Consider the following 6,697-nt stretch of genomic DNA (forward strand, 5'->3'; position numbering starts at 1 on the left):
ATCAATCTGCGAGTCAAGCCCTGCGTCTCCATTGGTTGCCGATTGTGACGAGGATTACATTTAAATCCCACTGCATTGCACACAGGGCACGGTTTGACAAGGGACCAGCGATTTCTAGATCACTGCTTTCCTTTTACAAACCTGGGAGATTGCTGTGTTCCTCCAATGCCTTTTTGGCCCAAAGTCCTCTGATCAAGAGAGCAAAATCAGGATGGCGAGCTTTTCATTCAATGCATCTAAACTGTGGAACACCCTTCCCATCTCTCTTCAAATTCTTGAAAAGGAGCTTCCTTTCTGTAAGGGACTAAAAACCTTGCAATATAAGGGTGCGTTTCTGTACGTTCCTCTTAGCCGCGCTGGCAAGCCTAGGGGTAGCCATGCGCTATATAAGTCTGCTTAGAATAGAATAGGGATAAATCTGTTTATACCTCAGTAAGAGATCTTCACATATATGGTGATGCCTCTGACCTCCAAATTAATCAAAATAAATGGCAATATGTCCTGATTAGTCTGAGACAACCAGCATTTCCAGCAGGATCGCCTCTTGGTGATGCAGATCTTCCTTCCAGCACTTTTGAATACATATAGCTACAGACCCACATTTATGCTGAAACCTCAACACATAGCACTCATAATGGCCCAAACTAATGCCCTGGGATAATTTCCCCCACTAGACTTTTAAGATGTAGTGCTCTGTGTAAGATAGTGATACTCCTCACGTTTCTTTGTATTCTTCAACATGTCCCTTATATTCTATTGGATACTTACTTTGTGGATATAAACACAATGCTCACAAAATTCCTATGGTTGCGTTTCCAATCGCCAAATGTATCCAATTATCTTACGATGGGTGACTCGGGGTTCTGGACCTCAGTGTGTACAATTGGGCTTCACAATTGACTGTAATAAATGGCTGGATCTTTGGGGACACCTCTGACACTTCATATAGACTAGAGGGATCTCTTGCATGCCTAGGAGCTGGATGCAATTCTGTATGGCTCTTCAATCCCCAGGGGGCTCGCTGCTTTGACTAGAATATTATTAGTCTGGTGGCAGAAAGCCTTTAAACACATTGGCTACTTTGAGAAGATCACAAGGGAAACCCCCTTGTGGCTGGGTACTAGGCTACCACAAGTTTCTAATCTCCCTGGATTTGGGAAGTGGGACCTCGTCGATTATATCAAAAGTCTGAGATGTTTGGGAGGGGGAACAACTTAAGATATTCCACCAATTGACTACTAAATTGGATCTTTACCCCGCTCAATTTCTCACTATCTCCAGTTTAGGCACGTATTTCATCACTACCGACCCCTCATGAAAGCTCTCCTAGAATTTAATCCCCTATCACTTAAAATTCAAATGGAGCTAAGTATTAACAAAGGATACTCGCTCAGCTAAAAATCCCTAGTTGTACATTCTTCTGATCCTTTTCTATTGCTGGAAGAAGGATGGCAATCCGACATAGGCTCGCTAGAGGATGAGTGGGTAGAGACAAAGTGGATTTAATTCATATGATTTGGAACTTCCCATACATTGAGCAGTACTGGCTAGAGATACATGTAGTGGTGGGATATCTGCTGATGCCTCACCCTGCATATCCTCTCTTGTGGATTGAGCTAGATGGGGGCAGATAACACCTGCGGTAGGTGCTTGGTTGCAATGGGGTTGTTAGTCACTAAGAGGGGCATCGCCTGCCACTAGATCACACCCACTGCTCCTGGCCTTGACAAATTGACACAGGGGATGGACATTTATGCAGTGGCTGCCCTCAGAAATGTAATTAAATATTGGACAGACCGGTGTCACAACTCGACTGAGATATGGAGTGGGAAGGGAGGAGGTTACTGCAACGTGTGACAACATTTCCTACATTCTGTATTGGACCTTATAATCAATGTGATGATATGTATGTGTAGATCTGTTTTTTGCTTTACGATAATCAAAATATTTCATTAAAAAAAAAGTCTCCCTCTTATGAACCTTTCAGTCTGGGGGTACTCAATTCAAGCTAGTACTACTTCCCTTTCTTTTCTCTCTGCAGATTGTCTCCTGCCCTTACCACTTGTGCTCTCCATACATTGTTATGCTAGTCTATATTTGCCCAAAAGTGCTACTATCTTATTGCCTATTGTCCTTCGTTTATATGTCCTTGACTTGTTTGTGTGGGGGTTGTAGTCGGCTCCATTGCTCCTCTGCCAGCTGGCGAGGGGCAGAGACAGGGAGGTTAGCGCTCTAGTGAGCCAAACCTACATAAACAGCCTGTCCTGCCCGCCGCGTTGCAGACGTGTGCAGGTACCTTGCTCCTGCTTGAAAATTGCTTTGTGAGGGACACTAAATTGAGAATTTGTCCGTTTGTTTTAAAAAATATTAATTTTGCCTCGTTGCACATTATTGTTACCTGATATGCAGGGGGTTCATGTTCCCTACGTGCACGCCGGTCCACCGCGGTCTATACCATTTGTGTGGAGGGTGTAGGCATCTCCATTGCTCCTCTGCCGGCTGGCGAGGGGTGGAGACAGGGGGGTTAGGGTTCTCGTTAGCCAAACCTACATAAACAGCATGCCTTCTCCGCGCAGCGGGCGCGCCATAGGCAAGCCCGTCTGCGCCAGTCCGAGCCAAGTCACCGTCGGGCACCAGGGATGCTGCCACTCCTCTGCAAGGTCCCAAGCTCGAGTTAATGTACTCAAAGGTGGAACTTTTAGAATTGGGTATGACGAAACCGGCATCCTGTAACTGTATTTCAAATTCTGAAACCCTCTCTAGAAAAGGGCCCTCCTCCTGTATGTCGTGTGGCTTTTGTATTATAGGCGGTGGGGTGAAGAGTCCTTCCATTACTAAAAGCAGAGTTATTCCTTTGGGAACGGGGAAGTCTCTTCAGGGCTTTCTTATTAATACCAGGTCCCTGATTAAAAATAATGTAGCTTTTAAAGATTTTGTCCTACAACATACGCCTGATTGGGTATTTCTAACTGAAACCTGGCCCAATGACCTCTCCGGTCCTGAGCTCATAGAGGCTATCCCTTCTGGATATTGCCTCACCAGATTAGACAGGGTGTGTCGTCGAGAGGGGGGTGACTAGGCATCCTGTTCAGGGATATCTTCACCTGTCGCTCTGATCCTCTTACCTCCGCCCAATATCAAGCTTTATATTTTTCTATAAACCCGACCCCCACAGAAAGTTTCTCTGGTGTTCACGGTTATAGGCAACCGTGCCCTAGGGCCTCTTTTAGCCAGGACTTGTGCAATCGGCTGGAGCCCTACCTAGAAAGAGTGAATTTTACTCTTCGCAGGGATTTTAATTTTCACTTGGAAAACAATGTAAGCCACGACACACAAACCCTTTTGGAATTTATGAATGGCTGTGGCTTCCCACAATTAGTCAAATCTCCCTCACATGTAGCAGGCCACACCCTAGACAGGATTTTTTCCAATGATCATCGGATCAGGGTGGGAGAGCCCCTTCCGTTAGCCTGGTCAGACCACTTTGCTATTCCCTTTGAAATAAGGGTATTAACACCTGGTAAGTCTCAACCTGAAAATTTGAAAGTTGCTGACAAACAACATTTTAATCTGGTTAGCAATGAAGCTGTCGCGAATCTTCTCACAGATCTTCAGCTCTCAGAACATCTAAGTGCTAACTCAGCTGCAGGCAAGCTTTCTAAAAAGTTACTAGCGGTTATGGATACTCTAGCTCCCACAAAACGTTATTATTTGGCTAGAAAAAAGCCTTCTGCACCCTGGTTCTCTGACAGATTGCGGAAGCTGAGACAGGAGTGCAGAAGGAAGGAAAGACTCTGTCGCAGGGTTCTCGCTCCCTCGGGTAGACAGTTGCATAAACAATGTCTGAAAGCATATAAAGCAGCTATTATGGAGGAAAAAGGAAGGTACTATTCAAAAATTTCAAAGGCCCCCAAAACGCCTAAGGATCTTTTTAATATCATTAACTCTCGTCGCGCCTCCGGCCATTGACCCAGTGGAGCCGTCTCAGGAGCTTTTCGATAGACTTTCTACCTTCTTTTGCTCTAAGATATCTGATATATATGTCCTGTTGGAAACTTGAATCAGACTCCTGATGCCCTGCCTGAAACTTATCTAATGGACAGCTTCAGTAATATGGCGCCTCCCAGTTTACTCGCTTTTCCAAAGCTACCACCAGAAACGGTAGAGCACCTACTAGAAGGGGTTAAGTCAGGATCGCCTATGGATCCCTGTCCTTTGAAGCTTCCTAAAATTGCCAAAGCTGCGCTTATTCCGCACCTCACCACTGTCCTAAATCTAGCTGTCTTGGAGGGTCAATATCCTTTGGCCTGGAAAGCGGCAGTGGTTAGGCCACTCCTAAAAAAGCCCTCACAAAACCCGACAAAACTAAAAAAAATTCCGTCCCATCTCCCTATTGCCGGTCCCAGCGAAGATTTTAGAATCTCATCTGAACTTTCATTTAAGTGCCTATTTGTGGGTTCGCCATATTTTGGATGGCTCGCAACATGGGTTCAGAAGGTCTCATAGCACGGAGACTGCTCTCACTGCGGTATTTGACAATATGCGGGCGCAGGTGGATGCAGGGCATACCACCCTTCTAATCTTACTTGATCTTACTGCAGCGTTTGATACCCTGTCTCCCTTGAGACTGGTGGAGCGTCTCAGGTAGATAGGTGTTGGGGGCTCTGCCTTGGATCTTCTTGCCTCCTTTCTTGGTGAGCGGCCTCAAAGATTAAAATTGAGAAGCTATTACTCGGATTCTACCCACCTTGTTTGCGGAGTGCCTCCGGGTTCTTCCCTGAGCCCTACTTTGTTTAATATCTATGTGGCCCCGCTTGCAAGGGTGGTGAAATCGTTTGGGCTGCAGGTGTTGTCTTATGCGGACGACACTCAAACAATGGTGTCTATCACGCATAATGTCAGTGACTGCGCATAATTTTAAAAACTGCATGCAAGCAGTCTCGTCATAGAAAACTATCTAAAATTGAATGGCGAGAAGACGGAGGTCCTGATCTTTGGGGACAAGCCAGACATCTGGTCAGGGGAGGGTTGCCTGATTACCTGGGCACTTGCCCAACTCCCGTTTCCCATGGTAACAACTTGGGAGTTGTGGTTGACAATTACCTCTCTGAATCTGCAGGTCACCAGGACAGTGGCCACCTGTTTTGGACTTATTAGGCTCATAAGGAAAATTTCACAGTTCCTTTCATTTGCTGCACGCAAAAAAGTGGTGGTTGCTCTAATATTGTCCAGATTGGACTACAGCAACGCCCTTTATCTAGGCATCAACAAAGGACTGCTGCGTCGTCTGCAGCTGGTGTAGAATGCGGCTGCAAGGTTGGTGATGGATCTACCCAAACATCACTAAGTCTCGTCTTCCCTTCTTTTGCTGCATTGGCTCCCGGTGGATCGAAGAATTATGTTTAAGACCCTCTGTCTTACTCATAGCGCCTATCATTGCCTGGGCCTGGTGGGCATTAAGGCCTTATTCCAACAGTATGCGCCCTCAAGGAATCTTAGGTCAGCAAGCAAAAATCTCCTCACGGTTCCTAAGTTTAAAAGGATGAAATGGGGCGGGAGAGCTTTTTCAATTGCTGCTGCTAACGTGTGGAACTCTCTCTCTAACGTGTGGAACTCTCTCTCGGATGATCTTTCGGGGCAACGATCTCACACAATCTTTCGAAAGAGCTTAAAGACCTGGCTGTTCCCTGAGAGGCTGGATTGAGTGTGATATTGTTTGCCTGCATACAGTTCTGTATTTAGTGCCTTGAGGTCCTTGGGCCAAGTCCGCGCTTTAAAAATAGTCTATTCATTCATACTTGCCACCTAATGCTGACCCAGAGCTGCTTAAGCATGTGCATTGTGTGATGTCTGCATCTATTATTATTACTTCTATCGCTGTCTGGTTCTAATCTCACAACTTTTTAAACTTTCACTTCCTTTATAATTGACTTCTAAAGGAAAATGCTCCAGTGTATTGTTTTCATACCTATCCCCTTCTTCATTTGCTTCAAAGCAGTTTTGTATTGCACAATTTGAAGTATGATTTTGTGCCTATAATGTAACTCTCCCTTATAATTCTACCTTTGTTTGTTGTATTGCACGCACACACACACACACACACACCCAGACACACACACTGCCAGACACACACACACACACACTGCCAGACACACACACACACTGCCAGACACACACTGCACAGGCACACACTGTATACGCACACATACAGACACACACAAGTAATTTCTCAAATTAGAGAACTGTTCTGGCCCCTTAGGAACCTTTTGCCACCCCGTCTCCAAAAACCCCACAAATGTGTTGCTCAAATAACAGGTGTATTGAAAAGCTACACACAAAGTATTACTCTCCTTTGCCTTCTCAGTACCAACGGACTCAATTAAAACAAAGAACCTGTAGAATGCTTGATTTAAACGCCTGATATAGCTAAAGCCAGAAGATATAACATAATACTTTAAAATACAAATAGTAAACTTAAGAATAACACAGCATAATATTGTGACCTTGGGTATATGATAATAAAAAATACAGCTGGAAAGCACATAGTGGTGATTGTTGGAACAAGAAAGATCCAACTACCTTGTCTCGAACACTGTAGAACTACAGAACGTTGTTAATTTCCCTTCTTCTTACACAGGACATTTGGCATAGATATGCTTTTTGCTGGCTCTGGACTATGGCCATAGGGTAGGAAACC

This window comes from Lissotriton helveticus, chromosome 10 (genome assembly GCF_964261635.1).
Source record: "Lissotriton helveticus chromosome 10, aLisHel1.1, whole genome shotgun sequence".
Lineage (NCBI taxonomy): Eukaryota > Metazoa > Chordata > Amphibia > Caudata > Salamandridae > Lissotriton > Lissotriton helveticus.